This window comes from Kogia breviceps, chromosome 17, assembly GCF_026419965.1.
Source record: "Kogia breviceps isolate mKogBre1 chromosome 17, mKogBre1 haplotype 1, whole genome shotgun sequence".
NCBI lineage: Eukaryota > Metazoa > Chordata > Mammalia > Artiodactyla > Physeteridae > Kogia > Kogia breviceps.
Genome location: NC_081326.1, coordinates 77,720,159 through 77,743,507, shown reverse-complemented (window position 1 = coordinate 77,743,507; position 23,349 = coordinate 77,720,159). Strand labels below are relative to the sequence as shown.

The window sequence follows — 23,349 nt, the reverse complement described above, 5'->3', positions numbered from 1 at the left end:
ATTGAAGGGGATGGTTTTGGTCACTTCAGGGAGTGACGCAGTTTTCCGTGGTATCCCCCCTCTATTCAGAAGGTATACATGTTATTAAACTTCTGCTTTTCTCCTGGTAATCTGTCTTTTATTACAGGGGAGGGGGGGGCCTCAACCAAGAACCTAGAAAAGTAGAGGGAAAGTTGTTTTTCCTCCCATACACATGCAGTGGAATACTACTCAGCAGAAAGGAATGCACCATCCAGCTATGGAAAGACATGGATAAACCTTCAGCGTGTACTGCTAAGTGAAAAATCCAGCCTGAGCAGGCTCACACATGGAAACAACTCACTGTAGGGGATGGGATAAAAGCTGCTGACCTAAGTTACCTTTGGAAATGAATGGAATCTGTAAGCTAAAGGCAAAATGGCCCGTATATAAACAGTGGGCTTTATTTTACAAAGTTCTTTCCAGGGTGTAACAGCTAACAATTCTGAAACCTCTGCACATGTAATGTGGAAAGGAGCAATGCACAGATAAATGGCAGATGGTGGGAGCCAGGCTCCTTGCTGTGGGAGTGCGAAGTTACAGGTACGCAAGGGGAGAGCCTCTGCCCTCGTAATCCTGGATCTGGGCTTCCTGGGAGGATGCCGACTGGCCGGGGGGAACACACAGATCTTCACGCCGGGAAGACCCTGCAGACATAGGAACTTCACACCCCATCTTTCCATCCACACCTGCTGGAAACACTCAGCACTCCGTAATCAGTCAACTGCAGCGTTTAAGACATTCTCACCCCTAAGCAGATAAAGGAGCGTGAGGGTCTGGCTTACCCCTAAGCTGTCCCAGAACCCAGGCCCTGGGGGTGGAGCCATGTTGGGGGTTCCTGGGCCTCTGAATCCAGGCCCTGGGGGTGGAGCCAGGTTGGGGGTTCCTGGGCCTCTGAATCCAGGCCCTGAGGGTAGAGCCAGGTTGGGGGCTCCTGGGCCTCTGAATCCAGGCCCTGGGGGTGGAGCCAGGTTGGGGGTTCCTGGGCCTCTGGCCAGCAGGTGAGAGGAAGGAGGAAGACCAGTCCTGAGGACAGAGGTGCCCTGAAGTCTGTGAGCCCAGGAGCCCCGATGGGACTCATTCCCAGTGAGGACATGGGCGGGGCCTGCAGTGGTTCTGTGTTCCCCCTGGGCCCTTTGATGAAGCCATGGCAGCACTGGGCCCAGACGTCTCCTGGCGGCGTCTCAAACTCTGACACAGTGGTTTTACAAAGGAACAAGAGAATGGAGCTGAGCCCCTGACGGCCACTCCTTTCTGGCTCTGACTTGCTTCCAACAAGACCGCAGTCACCTGCTTTAGTCTGCTGTGACCCATCTGCCCCCGCTTTGCCTTTCCTCTCCCTCCCTGCAATGATTCCAGTGACATTTCCAGCCCGGACCCCTCTCCCAGGCCAGACGCCTCCGTCCAGTCACTGCACACCCATCTCACCTTGGGGGCTAGCAGGGCCTCAGAGGACTGGGATCCTGCAGCTCCCCACACCCAGGAGCAGCCCCACCTTCCCAGGTTGCTGAGCCCAGGCACCAGGTGTAACCGAGCAGGACCCTGTGGGGCCTTCCCAGGACAGACCCCTCCCCCACACCCTCTGCTGTAGCTCCTCTCTGAAGTACCCGGATAACAGTGCCCGATGCATGCTTCCTCCACCACCAAGTGGAAGAAATTAACTACTTGATGATCAGGAACAGGTAACCCCGGAGCTCCTGGTGCCTAAGAATTTATAACGTTAACCGCCTGTTACCTCACCATCAACCAGAGAATTGTGCACCAGCTGATCACATACCCTGCGACCCCCTCCTTCACTTGGCCTTGAAAATTGCTTTGCTGAAATCCTTCAGGGAGCTCGGGGTTTTAGAGCACAGGCCACCTGGCCTCCTTGTATCGGCACTTTGACAATTCAGGCTGCACCTTCCTCCGCCACCCCCGGTGTCAGTAGACTGGCTCTGCTGCCCTCGGGCGAGCGGACCCACGTTTGGTTCGGTAACACTGGGGCCTCCCAGGCTCCCACTCGCCTTGGGCCCCAGTGACTGTCAGCTCCTCCTCCACAGTCTTGTTGCAGCAAAAACAGAAACGAAGTTTCCCTGCCCCAAGAACAAGGGAAACAAGGGAACAGCGAACAGGCTGGAGAAGAAGCGTAACCTGGCCTGAAAGAGCTCATCACTCCTTGTTTCACTTTGTCACTCATTTGTAGTAACTAGATTTGTACTTTACAAAGCTAACCTCACTCCCTGACACTATGGAATTTACCTTCGGTACCCACCACCCCTCACTGTGTGTGTTACAGCCCCTGCCTCTCACTCCCTAACCTTATTATGTAACGCACTTACATTCTATACGCCCCTCACAACAAATCACCCCCTACAGTTTTTCATTTCAGAAACAAGGTCACCGGCCGATAAACCAGAGGCAAACGGACGCAATTACCAGACTGCCGGACCCCAATTACCGGGCGGCCTGACACCAGCTGTGACTGCTTTGAAATAATGCAAAGGAAAGGAAGAATGCAAGACCTTCACTACATTGATCCTCATCCTATACCCCGGACTGCGAGAGCCCCACATATAAAATCTTCCCTGATTCTCAAGGAGGGGTGCCCAGTTCTTGAGGTGCTAGCCTGCTGTGTCTTCCCTGCTGCCTGGCAGAAAAATAAAGCCATCTCTCTCTTCCTCCAAAATCCCTGTCTCCGTATTTCTGTTCAGCCTCAGTGCACAGGGAAGCCAATATTTCGACAACAGTCTGTGGCCAGTTCCCACGCTAATTCCTCTCTAGGCCCACAGCCCTGGCCCAAGCCCGATCTTGTGCCTGGTTCCTCCATCAGGCCTGGCAAAGCTCCCTGCCCCACGGTGCGACTCACATCCCACCCCAACGTGGTCTTTCTGAAGCATAAACGAGACTGTGACTCTCTCCCTCCTGTAATCCGCCAAAGTTTCCCCACTTTCGCTAGGGAATCTGCCGGGAGAGACATCTGCCAAGGCCCTGAGAGTCCCCGGCAGCCCCACTAGGCTGCTGGCTCCTGGGTTCCCAGACACTGAGCACCTCAGCGGGCCAGGAGACACGGCAGGAAACCCCAGAACTGCTCACCTCAGGAGGGGGCTGGCACTGCCACTGCCTGATCAAAGAGAGCAGAGAAGGGTTCCCCAGCTGGGACACAAACTGCACGAGTGGCCTCTCCTTGCGCCATTAGCTCACCTCGTGTGACTTGAGGGAAGGAAGGACCGAGGCACACTTGCTTCCTAAGGAGGACGGTATAGGCTCAGTCATGTCTCCCCAAATCCACATGCTGAATCCCTAACCCCCAGGACGCCAGGATGTGTCTGTATTTGGAGATGGGTTTTTAAAGAGGTGATCAAGGTAAAAATGAGGTCACTAAGGTGGATCCTAATCCAATAGGATTGATGTCCTACAAGAAGAGATTAGGACACAGATAGGCACAGGGGGAGACCATGTGAGGACCTGGGGAGAAGATGGCTGTCTAAGCACCAAGGAGAGAGGCCTCAGGAGAAGCCAGCGTGCAGACACCTTGCTCTCCAACGGCATCCAGGACTGGGAGACAGGCCTGTTATTCAAGCTGCGCAGTCTGTGGTATTTGTTATGGCGGCCCCGAGCAGACTCACAGGGTAACTCAGGGCTCAGACTGGACAGAGCCCACTCTCCATCCCCCTGTACGTGAGTTAAAGGAGCCCCAGGCATCAAGGAGGGGGTCCCTGAGGGGAGGCACAAGATAGAAGATGCTAGGCATTAACACGACTGCATTCATGTTAAACGTGCCTGAAGTCCATTCACCTGAGATGGTTTTGGCCTGCATGTACATCGGCACCTTTAGTCTGAACTGCAGACCTTTGGCTTCACCACCTCCACTGCGAGCATTAGCTTCACCTGCTGTGGACCATCTCCTATAGGATTTCCAGAACCACAGAGCATCGAAGCTTCACAGAACCCAGAATCTGTGCGCTAGTGTCTGGGCGACCCTCACAACAGAGCCGCACAGCTGCCCATCAGAACCCATTTCCCTTTTTCCTGTGCACAGCTACCCTGCATCTCCCAGCCTTCCCACCCCTTACAGCTGGGGCACAGTGTCTCGTGTTACCAAGGGGAAGGGGTGGAGGTGGTGAGGGCCTTGGCCAGCCTGCATCCTAGGACGGAGGGCACGATGTCCCTGTGGTCACCCCACCCCGCTGGTTGAAACACTCACCTGGAAGCAGGGAGGAGAAACAAAGTGGGGGCAGAGCCTGGGAACTGACACCCACCTGCCCTGGACTCTCACAGGAAGGGGACAGAGACATCTTGAGCTTCAGCCCAGTTTTGGGAGACACTATGTTCCAGCAACAAACTTCTGCCTTAAAAGCCAAGGTGCTTTACAAACCCCTCCCCAGCTGTCACAGAAAGTCAGACTTCATCTCATCACATTTTCCTCAAACCCCAGCTCACGCTGAGACCACCTCTCAGGTGATGGTACTTCAGAGCAGCCCCTTTAGAAGATCCCTGGATTTCAGCTCTCACAGCCCTGCCTTCAGTTTAAGCGAGAAGTTTCCTTGACAACCTACCTTGACAAACCTGCTCAGTTTCCTTAACAACCAAGCTTCGCAATCTCCCAAACTCTTCTCCTTCAAACATTCCTATTCTAGGCTTGATGAGCCTAAAGTGACAGTGCTGTCATCACGTGCCAGAGGGTGACTCCTCCAAGCCCGTAGTTACTGGTTACATGATGCTACTGATGATGACATCCCAGAAGAGCCAGCTTTGCAATATCACCATTTCTGGACTCGGCACTGGGTCCCTTTCCACGGACAGAGTGGAGTGGCTGTTTCCACGGGCCCCGTGGTGGAAGAGCTCCCCTAATGCAGCCAGGACTTCATCCTTTCCAGGTGATTCCAGGGTCCTCATTCTCCCCAGAACCCCACCCACATGGCTACTGTCTGTGCCAGTCTATACGGGACCTTGGTAATCTCCTAAAATGAGGGTTATTTTATACACAGGTAATGGGTTGAATGCTGGACCCCAAAGATGTGCCCCCCAGAACACAGGAACAGGACCATATCTGGGAAAAGCGTCTTTGTATATGTAGTTAAGGATCTCGAGGTGAGGTCATCTTGGGTTAGGGTGGCCCTCAATCCAATTGAGAGAGTCCTTAGGAGAGACAAAACAGGAGAGACTCAGACACAGAGGAGAAGCCATATTACGACAAAGGCAGAGATGGGAGAGATGCAGCCTCAAGCCTGGGGATGCCTGGAGCCCCTAGAAGCTGGAAAAGGCAGGAAGAACCCTATCCTGGAGTCTTTGGAGAGACTTCCGTCCTGCAGACACCTTGATCTCAAATGTCTGGTCTCCAGGACTGCGGGAGGATGAATTCCTGTTGTTTTAAACCACCCAGCTTGTGGTCATTTGTTACAGAAGCCACAGAACGGTCACACAGACCCTGCTCTGTAGGATCCTGGAAGTGCAGGTCTCATTAAAGGCCAACAGAGGCTGGATTGCAGAACCCTTAGGGTCAGCACTGGGCCCCAGAAATCCTAAAGCAGTGGCTGGACACAAGAATGTTGAGGGGTCAGCTGGAAGCCCATCCCTAAAGGTGCCGGCTGCACACGGCCTCCCCAGGTTTTTATGCCTGTACAAGTTGGGGATAAGTATTTCCATCCTGATTCAGGACTTCTGATGTCACCCTTCACGTTGCTGATTAAGAACCCACTAGTTACACAGAGGAAAACCCTATCAGGACACTTGCTCCAGTGGTAAACAATTCTGAAGTTGGTCAGAGGTGGGGAATCAGCTCCCAGGCAGCCAGCAGCCCCTCCGCAAGGCGCGTCCTCATTGCAAAGCTGGGGGACCGGGCCGAGGCGTCCCTGAGTAAACGTGAGCTGACTCCCAGGCCAGCTGCTGCTGAACTGTTCCCACCCTTCCCAGCTAAAACACCTGAATGTGCGCAAGGACTTGAAAGCCTAGAGGAAGGGCCGTGGAGCCACACCAGCGACAGCACGCAGGCCGAGTTGGTGCCTGCAGGCCAGGCAGGATGGTCGTAACCCCGGGCGCACTTCTGGAAACTTTCCATCTCCCTGCCTGACGTACCCCTCCTGTTCCGGCCCCCACTGCTTTTTTCCTTCCTCACCTCTGCCCGGTGTGAAATTCCAGTGGCAGGTATGGGTGACACATCCTCTTCTTTAGCAGGCAGCAAACTGGCAACTCCTGCAGAAAGTCCAGCAGAGCCCCACTCACACCGGGCCACGCACAGAGCCGTGAGCCCTACTCCCTCCCACCAGCCCAGCCCCGAGACTGCTGACGGGGCAGAGAATATGGCGTCAGGCACAGCTGCAGGGGCTCTTGCTGTCTGGAGCGGTGTTTATATTGACCTCAGCCCAGGCACACCTGGGGAGGGCTGGCCGGCCCGATCAGGCTGCCCAGGTCAGCCAATCCTCACCCATCAGGGGCTCAGAGTTGCAGAAAACGGGCCTTGCTGAACTGGCCAGGTCCAAGGAACAGGTGTGGTTTCCTGAGGGTCAGGATAGACACGGGGCTGCAACTCTGCTTGTTTTCTCAACATTTTGTCTGGTTCATGAGTGGGAGACAACTTCAAGAAGACCCTCTCCTAATGAGAAGAAGCCAGGAGTAAGGGAGAGGAGGGGTGGTGGGTGGAGACAGAGGCCTGGTGCCTCAGCTGCAGTGGAAGCCTCTGGAAAACCCAGTGGAAGGAGGCCACACAGAGTGAAGCCCAAGCAGACCTGTCAGAGCTGCTGTTTGTTAGTTCAGGTCCTGCTCTGAGGTGCTTTGTGTCAGCTCTGACCAACAGGTGGGCTGGGGGTGCTCTGCAATGAGGGCTACTTGCACGGTTCCTGTGTGCCCAGCCTTTCTGGGTGCCTGCCCAGGTGACCTCCATACCCTGGGAGGGGCCTGACCACGAGAGCCCCGGAGGCTGCTGGGTACCTGCCCAGGTGAGCTCCATATCCTGGGAGGGGCCTGACCACGAGAGCCCCGGGGGCTGCTGGGTACCTGCTCAGGTGAGCACCATATCCTGGGAGGGGCCTGGCCACGAGAGCCCCGTGTGCTGGGAGGGGTGTGTGTGTTTGAGCGTCCTCTCTGTGCAGCCGGCACAGAGTTGCTTAGCAACTTCCCTGTGGGCAGCGCTGGGATGAAATGAGAACCAGGAGATGCCACGGACCCCCTGAACCCCCGTCCATCCCGAGTGATGAGGTCAGTAGGTGGGTGCTGGCCACTGTGCTGCGTGAGGGAGACCCCACAGGTACCTCTTGTGCCTTCCACCTGACACCACGGAGGCCTCCTCAGGACAGAGCAGACAGCCTGCCTGGGGCAGGTGGGAGCTCCTGGTGACCCTGCAGGGGACACGAGAGGGACGGACCAGGCAGGAGGGGGTGGCAGCCCAGGCAGAGCCATGGGGCTCGGGGCCGAGGGGCCTTTCCGGGTCTGAGCTGAGGGTGGACGTGCAGGTGGTGAGTGTGATCCAGGAAAGCTACCCTGGTGACGTGAGGCTGAACCTGCTTCAGAGTGACAAGCCTTCCGGATGATCCCAGAACAGGACAGTGAGACGGATCCTGTTAGAAGAAGGTGAGTGAGTGCCCCCAGGAGGCGGCCCTGTGAGCTGGCCCCGGGAGGGGGTGAAGGAAACAGGCGTGGAAGCTGCGGGGAGTGGGCAGTCCCCCTGGGTGGGCGATGGGTGCAGACCCTACTCCGTGGTCCCACAGCCGTGCTTCCGGCTGGATTATTTGGCTTCTTGGAGCCTCAGCTTCCTGGTCTGCTCCTGGGGTGATGATGCTGAGTGAGACTCTCCGACGCTTCTTCACTGTCTGCCCCTCAAGCCTGTGAGAAACGGAATATTTCTTGCCATCTCAGTAAACAAAGGATGTCACAGCCATCAGCACCTGCAGCCCTCCAGTGTGAGGGGAATTCAGGATATGTAAATACAGAATGCAGGCCCCAGAGAGCGGAGGTGCATATCAAAGGAAGGAATTCGTGAGCCTGACTCCGGCATCTTCGCATACAAAGGAAAGCGCTGCATTCCTCACCTTGGAGAGCAGGTTCTCCTTAGCTGACAATCACCTTTTCACGTCCCCCATCACCTGCGCCAGCCCCCCGCCCTGTCCCCTCCCCCCGGTGCTTTAGCTCAGGGAGGAAGGGGCGCACAGGGCCTCGGCTGAACAAGAGGCCTGGGAGCCTCGGGAGGAACTTTCGCCGCTTTCCCCGCCGTCGGGAGGAGGGTCGCTGACGCTGCGGCCGGACCCTGCGCCTCCCTCGCCCCGTGTCCCCTCAGGACGCTCAGGCCGCCCTCTCCCCACGCCCCCCCCGGGCCCCGCGAGCCAGGCCGAGGGCAGGGCCGAGAGGAGGGGCCGAAGTTCCCCGGGACCAGACCCCGAGGCCGCTCGTTCTGCACAGCAGCGGCGGGTGGCCGCGAAGCCCTTCCCCTCAGAAGCTGCTCTTGCGCGGCCGCCCGGCACCGGACCCACTTACCCGGCCCGCCGTCCCCACGACTGTCGCGGCTTCGGCCGCCGGGGCCCCTCCGCAGCCGGCAGCGTCAGTGAGGCCACCCTCCCCTCGGGCGCCAGGGCAGCTCCGTGACGGCGGAGGGAAGAGACCCCGAGCCGGGAGCTCCAGCTCTGAGGAAACGCGGGCTCCGTTCTGGGCGCAGTGGGTGGGGCCGTTCTGCCCTGAGGCATCCTGGGAGGGAGCGGGGCGCCGGGGGAGGAGCCGCCAGCAGCTCAGGGCCCCGTCGGGGGTCCTGGAGGGGCGGCCCGGCCTGAGGGCCCCGCCCACTGTGGCCGCAGCGCAGGCCTTTTTCCTGGAATCCTACACAAAAAGTCAGAAAGATACACACGGTCTACAGTGAATGTTCACAAATGGTGGTTGCTGCTGTGCTTACTATCCTATTAAACGTGTGAAATCCATAACACACTTGAAGTTCAAAATTAAATACGATTTTATTTATTTACTTATTTATTTTTTGCGATACGCAGGCCTCTCACTGCTGTGGCCTCTGCCATTGCGGAGCACAGGCTCCGGATGCGCAGGCTCAGCGGCCATGGCTCAGGGGCCCAGCCACTCCGCGACATGCGGGATCCTCCTGGACCGGGGCACGAACCCGTGTCCCCTGCATCGGCAGGCGGACTCTCAACCACTGCGCCACCAGGGAAGCCTCTAAATACGAATTTTCACCTTTCTAATTGTCTCTCTGCTATTCACAATTGTCGTTAATGAATCAGAGACTGTGGCATCACTAGTTAAAAATGAGCTTGTTAAAAAAATAGAACTCAGGCCCACCGGACCTACTGAATCACAATCTGCAATTTTACAGTCTCTCCAGTGTACCTGTGGACCCATGAATAGTTGTAAGGTACATTTCTACCTCGACATGTCTTTTCTGTCTGAGAAATACACACATCTTATCCAGTTTGATATAAATAAAACACTCAAAAATGCATATGCCTGTGTTGAAACCATCATTTTATTATTTCTTTTCCAGATAAGTATAGTCTCTATACTGGTTTTGTGGATCACATGCCATACTCTTTTTTTGTAGTTAGAAATAGAGAAAGTTACTTTGTAAAAAAAAAAAAAAAAAAAAAAATATATATATATATATATATATATTAGTGGATGATTGAAGACACTCTTCTAAATTAAAACCAGTTCTCTTAATTTGCTCTTTTCTTCTTGGGTCATATTATGAACTCTTCCCGTGGCCACATGGCATGTGTACTTTTAATTTCAGGGACTGCTGACATTCCAGGATGTGCCCATAGATTTATCTCAAGAGGACTGGGAATGCCTGGACCAAGATCAATGGGAGTTGTACAGGGATGTGATGTGAGAAAAGTATAGGAACCTGCTTTCCTTGGGTGAGGATACCTTCCTTCCAGAATTCCTTATCCACCCACAGGGTTTAGAGGCCTTCATTTGTAGAATGTCTCCTGGAGTGTTCTGCTTCCTACAAGAGGGTTTCAGATTGCAACGATTCAGGAAATATTGGGAGTTTGTGGGTATAATTTATGTTATTCTTTGAAAATTGCAGCCTTCTTTATAATATACTTTGTAACTGCTTGGGATGTGTCTATATGAACACTGTACTATATGCTTCTGTTATAGTCCTTACAATATTTTATTGTCTTATTATCTGTAACAATCTTCCATGGATTCTTTGGGCTTAAGGTGTATTAAAAGGGAGACGGCGATTCTGGGACTTCCCTGGTGATGCAGTGGTTAAGACTGCGCCTGCCAATTCAGGGGACACCCCCCACACGTGTCCGTACCCCGACCTCGAGCCTCAGACTCACCGGGGGCCTAACCCTAACCCTAGCTCCGGCACTTCGCCGGGCCTCCAGGCCTGAAGCCTGAGGCCTAGCCTCACGGCATGCCGCGCCCTACGCCGCACACGCCCCCCCCACACGTGTAGGTACCCCGACCTCGAGCCTCAGCCTCACCGGGGGCCTAACCCTAACCCTAGCTGCGGCCCTTCGCCGAGCCGCCAGGCCTGAAGCCTGAGGCCTAGCCTCACGGCATGCCGCGCCCTACGCCGCACACGCCCCCCCACACGTGTCCGGACCCCGACCTCGAGCCTCAGCCTCACTGGGGGCCTAACCCTAACCCTAGCTCCGGCCCTTCGCCGGGCTGCCAGGCCTGAAACCTGAGGCCAAGCCTCACGGCATGCCGGGTCCTACGCCGCACACGCCCCCCCACACGTGTCCGTACCCCGACCTCGAGCCTCAGCCTCACGGGGGGCCTAACCCTAACCCTAGCTCCGGCCATTCGCCGGGCCGCCAGGCCTGCAGCCTGAGGCCTAGCCTCACGGCATGCCGCGCCCTACGCCGCACACGCCCGCCCACACGTGTCCGTACCCCGACCTCGAGCCTCTGCCTCACGGGGGACCTAACCCTAACCCTAGCTCCGGCCCTTCGCCGGGCCGCCAGGCCTGAAGCCTGAGGCCTAGCCTCACGGCATGCCGCGCCCTACGCCGCACACGCCCCCACACACGTGTCCGGACCCCGACCTCGAGCCTCAGCCTCACCGGGGGCCTAACCCTAACCCTAGCTCCGGCCCTTCGCCGGGCCGCCAGGCCTGAAGCCTGAGGCCTAGCCTCACGGCGTGCCGCGCCCTACGCCGCACACGCCCCCCCACACGTGTCCGGACCCCGACCTCGAGCCTCAGCCTCACCGGGGGCCTAACCCTAACCCTAGCTCCGGCCCTTCGCCGGGCCGCCAGGCCTGAAGCCTGAGGCCTAGCCTCACGGCATGCCGCGCCCTACGCCGCACACGCCCCCCCCACACGTGTCCGGACCCCGACCTCGAGCCTCAGCCTCACGGGGGGCCTAACCCTAACCCTAGCTCCGGCCCTTCGCCGGGCCGCCAGGCCTGAAGCCTGAGGCCTAGCCTCACGGCGTGCCGCGCCCTACGCCGCACACGCCCCCCCACACGTGTCCGGACCCCGACCTCGAGCCTCAGCCTCACCGGGGGCCTAACCCTAACCCTAGCTCCGGCCCTTCGCCGGGCCGCCAGGCCTGAAGCCTGAGGCCTAGCCTCACGGCATGCCGCGCCCTACGCCGCACACGCCCCCCCACACGTGTCCGGACCCCGACCTCGAGCCTCAGCCTCACCGGGGGCCTAACCCTAACCCTAGCTCCGGCCCTTCGCCGGGCCGCCAGGCCTGAAGCCTGAGGCCTAGCCTCACGGCATGCCGCGCCCTACGCCGCACACGCCCCCCCACACGTATCCGGAGCCCTACCTCGAGCCTCAGCCTCACGGGGGGCCTAACCCTAACCCTAGCTCCGGCCCTTCGCCGGGCCGCCAGGCCTGAAGCCTGAGGCCTAGCCTCACGGCATGCCGCTCCCTACGCCGCACACTCCCCCCCACACGTGTCCGGACCCCGACCTCGAGCCTCAGCCTCACCGGGGGCCTAACCCTAACCCTAGCTCCGGCCCTTCGCCGGGCCGCCAGGCCTGAAGCCTGAGGCCTAGCCTCACGGCATGCCGCGCCCTACGCCGCACACGCCCCCCCACACGTGTCCGGACCCCGACCTCGAGCCGCAGCCTCACCGGGGGCCTAACCCTAACCCTAGCTCCGGCCCTTCTCCGGGCCGCCAGGCCTGAAGCCTGAGGCCTAGCCTCACGGCATGCCGCGCCCTACGCCGCACAAACCCCCCCACACGTGTCCGGACCCCGACCTCGAGCCTCAGCCTCACCGGGGGCCTAACCCTAACCCTAGCTCCGGCCCTTCGCCGGGCCGCCAGGCCTGAAGCCTGAGGCCTAGCCTCACGGCATGCCGCGCCCTACGCCGCACACGCCCCCCCACACGTGTCCGTACCCCGACCTCGAGGCTCAGCCTCACGGGGGGCCTAACCCTAACCCTAGCTCCGGCCCTTCGCCGGGCCGCCAGGCCTGAAGCCTGAGGCCTAGCCTCAAGGCATGCCGCGCCCTACGCCGCACACGCCCCCCCACACGTGTCCGTACCCCGACCTCGAGCCTCAGCCTCACCGGGGGCCTAACCCTAACCCTAGCTCTGGCCCTTCGCCGGGCCGCCAGGCCTGAAGCCTGAGGCCTAGCCTCACGGCATGCCGCGCCCTATGCCGCACACTCCGCCCCAGACGTGTCCGTACCCCGACCTCGAGCCTCAGCCTCACGGGGGGCCTAACCCTAACCCTAGCTCCGGCCCTTCGCCGGGCCGCCAGGCCTGAAGCCTGAGGCCTAGCCTCACGGCATGCCGCACCCTACGCCGCACACGCCCCCCCACACGTGTCCGTACCCCGGCCTCGAGCCTCAGCCTCACCGGAGTCCTAACCCTAACCCTAGCTCCGGGCCTTCGCCGGGCCGCCAGGCCTGTAGCCTGAGGCCTAGCCTCACGGCATGCCGCGCCCTACGCCGCACACGCCCCCCCACACGTGTCCGTACCCCGACCTCGAGCCTCAGCCTCACCGGGGGCCTAACCCTAACCCTAGCTGCGGCCCTTCGCCGGGCCGCCAGGCCTGAAGCCTGAGGCCTAGCCTCACGGTATGCCGCGCCCTGCGCCGCACACGCCCCCTCACACGTGTCTGTACCCCGATCTCGATCCTCAGCCTCACCTGGGGCCTAACCCTTACCCTAGCTCCAGCCCTGACCCTGACCCCTAGGCCTCCCCCTCAGCTTGAAGCCTGAGGCCTAGCCTAACTGCACACTGCCCCCTACGACGCACACGCCCCCTAACACGCATCCGCACCCCGATCTCGACCCTCAGCCTTACCGGGGGCCTCACCCTAAACCTATCTCCAGCCCTGACCCTGACCCCTAGGCCTCCCCCGCAGCCTGAAGCCTGAGGCCTAGCCTAACGGCATGCCACGCCCTACGACGCACACGTCCCCTAACACGCATCCCCACCCCGATCTCGACCCTCAGCCTAACCGGGGGCCTCACCCTAACCCTAGCTCCAGCCCTGACCCTGACCCCTAGGCCTCCCCCGCAGCCTGTAGCCTGAGGCCTAGCCTAACGGCACGATGCGCCCTACAACGCACACGCCCCCTAACACGCATCCGCACCCCGATCTCAACACTCAGCCTCACCGGGGGCCTAAGCCTAACCCTAGCTCCAGCCCTGACCCTGACCCCTAGGCCTCCCCCGCAGCCTGAAGCCTGAGGCCTAGCCTAACGGCACGCCGCGCCCTACGACGCACACGCCCCCTAACACGCATCCGCACCCCGATCTCGACCCTCAGCCTCACCGTAAGCCTAACCCTAACCCTAGCTCCAGCCCTGACCCTGACCCCTGGGCCTCCCCCGCAGCCTGAAGCCTGAGGCCTAGCCTAACGGCACACCGTGCCCTACGACGCACACGCCACCTAACACGCATCCGCACCCCGATCTCGACCCTCTGCCTCACCGGGTCCTAACCCTAACCCTAGCTCCAGCCCTGACCCTGACCCCTGGGCCTCCCCCGCAGCCTGAAGCCTGAGGCCTACCCTAACGGTACGCTGCGCTCTGCGCCGCACACGCCCCCTAACACGTATCCGCACCCCGATCTCGACCCTCAACCTCACCGGGGGCCCAACCCTAACCCTAGCTCCAGCCCAGACCCTGACCACGGGACCTCACCCGCAGCCTGAAGCCTGAGGCCTACCCTAACGATAACCCATACCCTGGCCCGTACACTCCCCCTAGCACGTATCTGTACCCCAATCTTTCCCTAACCCTCTCCCGGCGCTAAGCCTAACCGTAAGTCCTGTTCGTGAGACTCGTACAATTAAGACCTTAGTCCCTTTTTTCACCATTTTTGTGCAACCAATCCAGTTAAAATAGGAGGCGTTAACAACTGTAAAATTAATATTAAAAAGATCTCATTCTCTTAGGATTTCAGGAGCGTAATTCTGAAAGCTGGTCTGGAACTGACACTGACACTGAGAGACTTCGTAGCCAGTTGTCTAATTCTACCTAAGTAGGTTTTAACTTCTGACGTAGTATTGATGTATCCATAACAGTCGCTAATGACCACTACACATATTTCTCTTCTATTAGTATCTGATCTAACATCATTGTTTGGAATTTAATAGTTAAGAGAGGATTCCTTGAAAACGTATGGTTGCAGCTATCAGCAGACATTATTTTGAGAATGGCTAGTGGCATCCTGAGTGTGATATAGCTAAGAAATTGAATTTCAACAATACAGGAATGTGGGGACTTACCTGGCGGTTCAGTGTTTAAGACTTCACCTTCCAATGCAGGGGTTGCCGGTTGGATCCCTGGGCAGGGTGCTAAGATCCCACATGCCTCGCAGCCAAAAAACCAAAACATGAAACAGAAACAATATTGTAATAAATTCAATAGAATTACAAAATGGTCCACATCAAAAAAAAAACTTAAAAAGAAAACAAAACAAAAATTACAGGAATGCATCTAAATCACATCTACAATGGTCACTTAGGTTTATCTTGGGTGTCTGAACCCTAGTTACTCCTTTTTGACTGTCAAATGCATTCCCGTCCTCAATGCCAAAGCAGATGTACAATTCGTATCCAAAAGACCATAAAACAGGCCACGTTGGTCAGTAAAATTTAAGTTAAACCAGGTATAAGCCAGAGTGACTTCCTCACACCTCAATACGTGAAGAGTTTTTTTCCCTTTTCATTACGAGTCTTTCAATAGAAAGCATTGGTGATCAAAATGTCAATCCATCAGTGTCAGAATGATTCAGCTGTTTGGCCCATGTGTAGACCATGTCCCTCAGCGCTAGGCCTCCTTTATATTTGCCTAGTTAATCCGCATTGGGGGAATACTGATCAGCTATCGTGAACATGCTCAGAGGTATGTTAATGAGAAAACGCTTTATATAGGCCATACATTTTATTATTCATACCCAATTGTCACACAAGCATTGTACATGTGCTTTTAGCAGTAGACCTAAAGCAAACAGTGAAACATCATGAGTAAGTACATTCTGATCATTTCAGTAGATAGTTTTCCTTTCCTCTTAAACATCAGGGCAAAATGAAGCCAACACAGTAACCTTCATAAATACACACTTCAGTACAGAGGTGTCATTTATCCAATTGCTCCAAGTCCTAAGTAGCTTGAGCGCAAGGACTTCCCTGTGTCTGGAAAACACAGATCAAAGCCAGTAACAAAAAACCAAATACATTATAACCATACTCACCAGTTGACTCAGTAACCAATCCTTTCATTAACTTTTTATGAAGCCATCCGATTCTACATTAAGATTTTTCATTTCTTACCCAGTTTGGCATTATGATATGAAACTTATCAGAGACCTGTGCTTGCCAAAAGGTCCTTCACATAGATCTTCTTGAAGATGGAGCACTTTTGCAAAGTGCTAGAGCACAACAGCAACTATCTATAAAACACATAAGGACTTAAAATTCATGGTTAAACATTTGATCACAATGTAAATGACAAAAGAAGCCATGATTGCTGCTACATACAACATTTTAAAATATATAGAATTATGAGTGAAAAAATTTTACCAGGACATACTAGATTTTTAGGAATTCCATGTAATTTAACATACTAATCAAACATTTCTCTCTGAGATGGCTCAAGGGCCTTCTAAAGCATCTCAAAGTTAGCTGGAGATTAAAAAAACTGTTAGAATTGGCCAAACAACACTTATTCACTGAACCAAAGCAAAGAGATTTCAAACAAAAATAGAGATCACAGACACAGGCAAAGGAACTCACAAGCTCTTTGCAATCAAAAGCAGCATTCCAAGAAAACTTTGGAGGGAGAAACCAAATCCAGGCTTGGTCTAACCCACTTCCAACAAAATCCATCTTAGAAAATCCTGGTCATGCACAACTCTTTTCTCAATGTTCCCTTTGCACAAATGTTCATCACCTTCTGTATCCATCTTATGTTGCCCCTTATTATTTTCTGCATTCAGAAACCACCAGCTCTAGTACAAAGTGACTTTCTTTTCTCTTTGTACCATCAGCCTGTTACCTAGCTGCTCACTTTCTTTATTACGTAGCTTCATAAATGCTTGAACATATGGAACTTCTTTTGTCTTTCTCTTCCTGTGACAAAATAACTCTAGCTGAAGGATAGTATAGTCATTTAGGCTACCATTCAAAGACCACCTTTCCTCGTTCTTCAAGAATGTATCCATACATTGGCCAGACAAAATTACAATAGAATTTCATTCTTTTCATAGTCTTAGGTTTACAACTATAGGTTGACCTGTATGCCAGGATTTTGCCCATTGGCTAGCAGATGGAACTGAAGAAGAAGCACTTCTTATGTTTGAACTATAGAACACTCACACACAGACTAAGAACAAAACAAAATCCTAAACACCAACCGAAGCCTCAAACCAAAGGAACCAGAAACCAAAGAGAAACCAATAACCAAACAGCACAAGGCTCAAATCAGCTTCCAAGTCTCAACTTAGCCTGTGACCTCTGTTCAAGTGGTGCACCTCCCAAATGAGATTTCCTGGAATGAAAAGTCACCCAAATGGGAACCGAGGTTCCCCCAAATGTGCCGGGCTAAAAGGACCTCAGACTGCATGCCAGAGTGTTACCCCATGCTGGCTGAGTTGCTGCAACATCCCAAATGCTATTTTTCTGGTTCCCCAAAATAGTCCCTTGAAGTAGGACATTTGGGGCACTCCAGGCAGGAGGAAGAGAGGAACGTCCTCAAGGCAAAGACAGCCTCAGCAGCTGCTAGGGTGGTTCCTCTTCCACCATCTACTCCTGCCCCAGAGTTCTAACTGCTGGGATGACTGGGGCTCGGCCTTTCCAGGCAAGGGTCCCAGGTGGTCTGACCTCTAAAGGAATTCTGCAACTCTACACTCTCTCGGAAGAGGCTGGTGTGGAGAAAATCTCAGTGTCCGATCAAGTCAGGGTACCTACAGGGGACATCCCCAAGTCAGGCCCACATTGGGTACTAAATGTAATGTCTAATACTCGACCTCTGTGCACCAGTGCCAAATCGAATCTCAGAGAGAGGGGTTTGCAGGAAGTAGAAAAGAATAGCTTTACTGCTTTGGCAGCCAAAGGGGGACACAGAAAACTCGTGCCCTCAAAAACCATGTGTCCCAATGCAGGAGGATCTGGTGAGGAGGTTTACATCAATGGTTTAAGGAAACAGTTGATCTTAAGGATTAGTGTGTGTACAGGGCCTTAACTCACTTTAATCTGGCCTCAGATGGTCTCTTGATGAGCTTCTCTGGAATGAAGAAGACTAAAATCTTCTATTTTGTGGGGGTTTTAGGTTGGTAAAGAGCCCAAAGATACTCTTACCTGTATCCCTTGAGGGAAAACCAGGATCCTGGCCCAAGGCTGCACTATTGCTTCTTGATGGTTTCTCTCTCGTCTCTGCATCTCCTCCTTTCCCTGATGAGCAACTGTTCGAACCTGCCCTTTGGAACTCAGGGAAGGTCCTGGAATCTCTAGCCTAACTAAGGCCCTGACACTGTTCCTAACTCAGACCCTGACACTCTCCCTAACTAAGGCACTGACACTACTCCTAACTCACTCCCTGACACTGTACCTAACAAAGGTTCTGATGCTAATCCTAACTCAAGCCCTGACACTGTCTCTAACTAAGGTCCAGCATCTGTCCCTAATACAGGCCCTGCTACCAGCAAAAACAAAAATCCAGACACTATGCTGAGCTAATATCCTGACCCATTTCTAACCAAGGTCCTGACACTGTCCCTAAGAAAGCCCTGTTGCTATCCCGACGTGAAGACCGGAGGCTGTGCCTAACTCAGGCCCTGATAATGGCTTTAGCAAAGCTCCTGAGGCTGATCCTAATGAGGCCCTTATGCTGCTCCTAAGTCATGCCCTGATAGTATCCCTAGCTAAGGACCTGACACTAGGCCTCACTCGAGCTCTGTCACTCTCCTTAAGTCTGGCTCTGACGCTGTCCCTACCTCAAGCCCTGACACTGGTCCTAAATTAGGTCCTGATGCTCTAAGTAACTAAGGTCTTGGCACTATCCCTAGTTCATGTCCTGACACTATTCCTAGACCTTAACCTAACCTTGTGTTTAACTAATGTCTAGCCTCTTATACTAAATAAATCCCTGTCGCTGTCCCTAACTAAGGCCCTGATATTAGTTCCGAGGCCGTGACCCTGTCCCTAACTGAGGCCTGGAGGTCCTAACTCAGGCCCTGACACTACAACCTAACTCAGTACCTAACAAAGGCTCTGATGCTTGTCCTAGGTCATGCCCTGACACGGTCTCTGGGGCCCTGCTGCCGTCAATATCTAAAGTCCTGACATTATCCTGAGCCAATATCTTCACCCATGTCTTACCAAGGTCCTGAAACTGTCCCAACGTAAGCCCCGACACTGTCCCTAAGTGAGGCCCTGAGGCTGTCCCTAACAGAGGCCATGAGAATGTCTTTAAAGAAGACCCTAACGTTGATCCTACAGACGCCCTTATACTAATCCTAAATCATGCCCTGACACTGTCCCTAACTCAGGCCCTAAAGATAGGCCTCACTTAGGCCCTATTGCCGCACCTTAGTTAGGCTCTGACACTATCCCTACATCAGCCCTGACACTGGTCCTGATTAAGGCTCTGACTCTGGTCCTAAGTAAGGCCGTGACGCTCTCAATAACTAAGGTCTTCACACTATCCGTAGCTCACTTCCTGACACTACCCCTCGGCTTGAAGCTGCCTCTGTCCCGAGCTAATGTTCTGCCTCTTATACTCCCTGAAGCCCTAATGCTCTCCCTAACTAAGGCCCTGACGCTCTCAATGACTAAGGTCTTCACGCTATCTGTAGCTCACTTCCTGACACTACGCCTCGCCTGGAAGCTGACTCTGTCCCGAGCTAATGTTCTGCCTCTTATACTCCCTGAAGCCCTAATGCTCTCCCCAACTAAGGCCCTGACTAGCTCTAACTAAAACCCTGACACACTCTAACTACGGCCCGAAATCTGTCCCTAATATAGGCCTTGCTGACGGCAATAACTAAAATCCGGACACTATGCTGAGCTAATATCCTGAACCATTTCTAACCAAGGTCCTGACACTGTCCCTAAGAAAGCCCTGTCGCTGTCCCTACGTGAAGACGTGAGGCTGTGCCTAACTCAGGCCCTGAAGCTATGCCTAACTGAGGCCTTGATGCTGTGCCTAACTCAGGCCCTGACCATGTCTTTAACTAAGACCCTAATGCTGATGCAACAAAGGCCCTGATGCTGCTCCTAAGTCATGCCCAGACAGTGTCCCCAGCTAAGGGCCTGATGCTACGTCTCACTCAGGCCCTGTCGCTCTCCCTAAGTCAGGCTCTGATGCTGTCCCTACCTGAAGCCCTGACACTGGTCCTAAATAAGGCCCTGATACTCTCAGTGACTAAGGTCTTGACACTATCGCTAGGTCATTTCCTGACACGATCCCTAACCCTAACCCTGTCCCTAGCAAATGTCCTGCCTCTTATACTAACTGAAGCCTTTATGCTGTGAATCCCTCAGGCCCTGAATTTAGCCCCAAGGCCGTGGCACTGTCCCTAACTAAGGCCTAGATGCTCGTCCTAAATCCCACACTGACACTGTTCCTAACTCAGGCCCTGACACTGTACCTAACAGAGAACCAGATGCTAGTCCTAACACAGGCCCTGACACTGTGTCTAACTAAGGCCCTGCTGCCATCAATATCTAAAGTCCTGACAGTATCCTGAGCTTATATCCTGACCCATCTCTTACTAAGGTCCTGAAACTGTCTCTAAGTAAGCCTTGACGCTGTCCCTAAGTGAGGCCCTGACGCTGTCTCTAACAGAGGCCCTGATAATGTCTTTAACAAACCCCTTAGGCTGTTCCTACTGAGGCCCTTATGGTGCTCCTAAGTCATTCTCTGACACTGCCCCTAGCTAAGGGCCTGACTCTAGGCCTCACTCAGGCCCTGTCGCTCTCCCCAAGTCAGGCTCTGACGCTGTCCCTACCTGAAGCTCTGACACTGGTCCTAAATTAAGCACTGATGCTCTAAGTAGCTATGGTCTTGACACTATCCCTAGGTCATTTCCTGACGCTATCCCTAGACCTTAACCTAACCTTGTCTTTAACTAATGTCGAGCCTCTTACGCTAAATAAATCCCTGATGCTGTCCCTAACTAAGGCCCTGAAATTAGTCCTGAGGCCATGACCCTGTCCCTGAGACCTGGAAGCTGTCCTTAACAAAGGCCCAAGGTCCTGAAACTGACACTATCAGTTAAAGAACTGAGGCCCTGACACTCTCCCTAATTAAGGACTGAGGCTGTCTCTAACTAAGGCCCTGAGTCTGTCTTTAACTAATGGCCTCACTCTTTCCCTAACTAAAGCCCTGACACGGTCCCTAAGAACATGAGCTGTCTCTCATTAATGCCCTGATGCGGCCCATAAATGATGTACTGAAGACGGCACTAAGGTCCTGACGATGTTACTAATGACCCCAAATGTCTCTTACTAAGGCCCTCAAATTACCCGAGGCCCTAAAGATGTCCATAACTAAGTCTCTGACACTATCTCTAACTAAGACCCTCAAGTTATCTTTAACTGAGGCCATAACAGTGTCCCTAACGAAGAACTTGACATTGTCTCTAACTAAGGCCCCGAGTCTGTCTTTACCTAACGGCCTCACTTTTTCCCCAACTACTCCCTGACGCTGCCCCTAGCCAAGGCCCTGATGGTGTGCCTGATTGCCTGAGCTGTCTTTCACTAATAACCTGACTCTGCCGATAAATAACACCCCGGTTATGTCCCTAATGAACAGCCTGAAGTGTCTCTTACTAAGGTCCTCAAGGTTTTCTCTGAGGCCCTGACACCCTCCTTAATTAACACCTTGACACTGCCTTTACCTAATGGCCTGATGCAGTTCCGACCTGAGATGCTGATGCTCTAAGACCTTGAAGTCTCTACCTGAGAAGCTGACACTGTCTGTAACTAATTTCCTGACTTTTTCCTTAACTAACATCCTAATTTTGTCTCTAAATAACGGCCTGACACTGGTCCTAACTACAGCCCTGATGCTGACCCTATCTAAGGCCCTGACGATGTCCCTACTAGACTTAGATGTCCCTCACTGTGGTCCTGATCCTGTCCATTACTAAGGCCCTGAATATGTGCTTAAGTAAGTCTCTGACACTGTCCTCAGGTGCTGACCCTCTTCCTAACTAAGGGCCTTGACGCTGTCTCTAAAGAAGGCCCTGACACTGCCCCTAAATAACAGACTGACACTGGTCCCAAGTATGGACCTGATCCTGTCCGTGACTAAGGCTCTGAAGATGTCCCTCATTAAGTCTCTGACACTGCCCTTAATAAGCCCCTGACGCTGTCCCTATCTAATGGCCTAAGCTATAACTTACAAAGTCCCTAACGCTATCCCCAAGATGCTGACGCCCTCCCTAACTTAGCCTTTGATGCTGTCCCTTAGTGCCTAAGCGGTCACAAAATAATACCCTGATTCTATCGCTAAGGCCCTGAATATATCCCTGAGAAAGTCTCTGAAGTGTCCCTCACTAACGGCCTAAACTCTCTCTTACTAAGTCCCTCAAGTTATCTCTGAGGGCCTGACAGCACTGGCCCTAACTAACGTCCTGATGCTGAACCTAACTAAGGCCTTGATGCCGATTCTACCTGAGGCCCGAGAACTGTCTGTAACCAATGACCTGCCTCTTTCCCTAACTAACACCCTAGTTTGGTCCCTCATTAACGTCCTGACACTGGTCGACACTACAGCCCTGATGCTGGCTCAATCTAAGGCCTTGACGATGTCCCTAATAGCCTTAGATGTCCCTCACTGTGGGCCTGACCCTGTCCCTAACCAAGGCCCTGACCCTCTTCCTAACTAAAGCTGTGATGATGTCTCTACCTGAGGTACTGGCACTGTCTATAATAACGGCCGACTCTTTCCCTAACACCCTTATGCTGTCCCTAATAGTCTCGTGTACCTCTCAATAATGCCCTGAGCCTGTCCATAACGAAGGCCCTGAATATGTCCCTAAGTATGTCTCTGACGCTGTCCTTAACTAAAGCCCTGATGCTCTCTCTACCTAAGGCACTGACACTGTCTGTAATAATGGCCTGACTCTTTCCCTAACTAACACCCTGATGCTATCCCTAACTGAGGCCCTGAAGATGTCCCCAATACCCTTAGGTGTTCCTCAGTATCACCCTGATCCTGTCCATAACGAAGGCCCTGAATATGTCCCTAAGTGTGTCTCTGACGCTGTCCTTAACTAAAGCCCTGATGCTCTCTCTACCTAAGGCACTGACACTGTCTGTAATAATGGCCTCTTTCCCTGACTAACACCCTGATGCTATCCCTAACTGAGGCCCTGAAGATGTCCCCAATACCCTTAGGTGTTCCTCAGTATCACCCTGATCCTGTCCATAACGAAGGCCCTGAATATGTCCCTAGCTAAGTCTCTGATGCTGGCCCTAACTAAGGCCCTGATGCTGTCTCTACCTCAGAATCTGACATTTGAACGTCCTGACTCTCCCTAACATCCTGACGCTGCCCCTAAGTGAGGCCCCGACACTCTTCTTAACTAAGGACTTGCCGCTGTCCCTACCTAACACCCTGACACTGTCTGTAACTAACGACCTGACTCTTTCCCTGACTAACACCCTCGTTTGGGCCCTAACTAACGCCCTGACACTGGTTCTAATTATGGCCAAGATGCTGGCTCCAAGGCCCTGAAGATATCCCTAAGTAACAGCCTGAACTGTGTCTAACGAAGGCTCTCACGTTTTCTCTAACTGAAGCACTGACGCTGTCCCTTATAGTCTAAGCTGTCACTAAATAATGCCCTGGTCCCGTCCATAACTAAGGCCCTGAATATGTCCCTAAGTACATCTCTGACGATGTCCTTAACATCCCGAACTCTCTTCAAGTTCCCTCTGCGGCTCTGACACCGGCCCTTCCTAAGGCCTCGCCCCG

At 54.0% G+C, this 23,349-nt stretch overlaps 1 long non-coding RNA gene across 1 annotated transcript; it reads left to right on the top strand.

Moving 5' to 3' along the window:
• Positions 1–7,127: 7,127 nt before the first annotated feature.
• LOC136792880 (uncharacterized) lies at positions 7,128–8,285 on the top strand. The gene is made up of 3 exons (XR_010837446.1): positions 7,128–7,194; positions 7,449–7,566; positions 7,704–8,285. It is a non-coding gene; the product is annotated as an uncharacterized lncRNA (long non-coding RNA).
• Positions 8,286–23,349: the final 15,064 nt, after the last annotated feature.